Here is a 2,291-nt window from a genome sequence, read left to right on the forward strand (position 1 = left end):
AAGAAGAGAAACCGTCCATTTCTTCATATAAACAGGCCGCCGAGGTGGTGAAGAGTGGGGAGGCTCCTGGTTGGGGTAGGATGATGGACATCTCCGCCAAGAAAGACCGCTTTGGAGTAGGTTATCAACCGGGCCGAGGCTCTGGACAAGGCAGAGGACGTCGTACGTCAGTCACATTCACCAGTGCTGGAATGCTGGATCTAGATCACATCTGTATGGTGGGTGATGAAGTTGACAGCGACTATGAAATTGATCGGTGGATAAAGCCGTGTGCACCAGGGATGGGAGTCCAGAACTGGAAGGCTGAAAAGATCATCACTGTCACTCTGCTCGAAGAGTAATATTTTCCTGTTTTCAGTTTTATTTGCATGAAAGCCATACGTGTTGCCCGACACGTAATGGTTCATTGTAAGGGCCACCTCATGTTCATTCTTGCAAAATTTGGCATCATAAATAAAAGGATGTTTTTTCAGTTAAAAGCGGTGTTCCCTGTTTCTCCTTAATTTTTGCAGTTTAAAAATAAAACAAAATAAAAATGGCAATGTTTTCATTTTTCTTTGCAATTTGTCTTGCTCCGGTTCTAAAGCAATGCATGAATCCACATTCATGCAGATGCGATCTTTCTCCGGATCTCATTGATAACAATCCTGTTACACCCTCATATGACTTCGACAATCCGATCTATCATGCCGAAGAAGAAGGCGAAGAAGATTGTGAACTGCCAGGGGAGTTAGCCAGGTTGTTAAAACAAGAGGAGAAGGTGATTCAGCCGCATGAAGAGCAGGTTGAGACAGTGAATCTGGGTATCGACGAGGTCAAGAGAGAAGTGAAAATCGGGGTTGCTTTGGAGGAAAGTGTCAAGAACAGAATGGTAGCATTGTTGAGAGAATATGTTGATATCTTTGCCTGGTCTTATCAAGATATGTCGGGGTTGGATACCGATATCGTGGTGCACAAGCTACCGTTGAGAGCAGATTGTCCTCCAGTGAAGCAGAAGTTGCGCAGAACTCGACCTGAGATGGCAATGAAAATTAAAGAGGAAGTGCAGAAGCAGTGGGATGCCGGTTTCCTAGCTGTCACTAATTATCCGCCATGGGTCGCGAACATTGTGCCAGTCCCGAAGAAGGATGGGAAAGTAAGAATGTGTGTGGACTACCGGGATCTGAACAGGGCTAGCCCGAAAGATGATTTTCCGCTACCTCACATTGACGTGTTGGTAGATAATACAGCTCAATTCTCGGTGTTTTCCTTCATGGATGGCTTTTCTGGCTATAATCAAATCAAAATGTCGCCAGATGATATGGAGAAAACAACGTTCATCACACCGTGGGGCACTTTTTGTTATAAGGTGATGCCGTTTGGTCTCAAAAACGCCGGTGCTACTTATCAGAGGGCCATGGTGACTTTGTTTCATGATATGATTCATCATGAAATTGAATGCTATGTTGATGACATGATAGCAAAGTCCCAGACAGAAGATGGGCATTTGGTGGATTTGGCCAAGTTGTTCGACCGGCTGAGACAATTCAGACTGAGGTTGAATCCGAATAAGTGCACTTTCGGAGTGCGGTCCGGTAAATTGCTGGGGTTCATTGTGAGTGAAAAAGGAATCGAGGTTGATCATGCTAAAGTAAAAGCAATAAGAGAAATGCCTGAACCGAGAACAGAGAAGGAGGTTCGTGGTTTCTTAGGTAGATTGAACTACATTTCACGGTTCATATCTCACCTAACAGCCACGTGTGAACCTATATTCAAGTTGTTAAGAAAAGATCAAACGGTCAGGTGGAATAATGATTGCCAAGCGGCATTTGAAAAGATAAAAGAGTATTTGCAGGAGCCTCCAATTCTGATGCCTCCTGTGGAGGGCAGACCGTTAATTCTGTACTTGACAGTCCTCGAGGGGTCTATGGGGTGTGTATTGGGGCAGCATGACGAGTCTGGTCGAAAAGAGCATGCCATATACTACCTTAGCAAAAAGTTTACCGACTGTGAAACAAGATATTCACTGCTCGAGAAAACTTGTTGTGCTTTGGTCTGGGTTGCTCGCCGACTGAGACAGTATATGTTGGTTCATACCACTTTATTGATTTCCAAGATGGATCCAATCAAGTACATTTTTGAGAAGCCAGCATTGACCGGACGGGTTGCGAGGTGGCAAATGATTTTGACCGAATATGATATCCAGTATACCTCTCAGAAGGCGATTAAGGGGAGTGTATTGTCTGATTACCTCGCTCAGCAACCCATTGAGGATTATCAACCGATGAAGTTTGAATTCCCTGATGAGGACA

The sequence above is a fragment of the Lathyrus oleraceus genome, chromosome 3, assembly GCF_024323335.1.
Source record: "Lathyrus oleraceus cultivar Zhongwan6 chromosome 3, CAAS_Psat_ZW6_1.0, whole genome shotgun sequence".
NCBI lineage: Eukaryota > Viridiplantae > Streptophyta > Magnoliopsida > Fabales > Fabaceae > Lathyrus > Lathyrus oleraceus.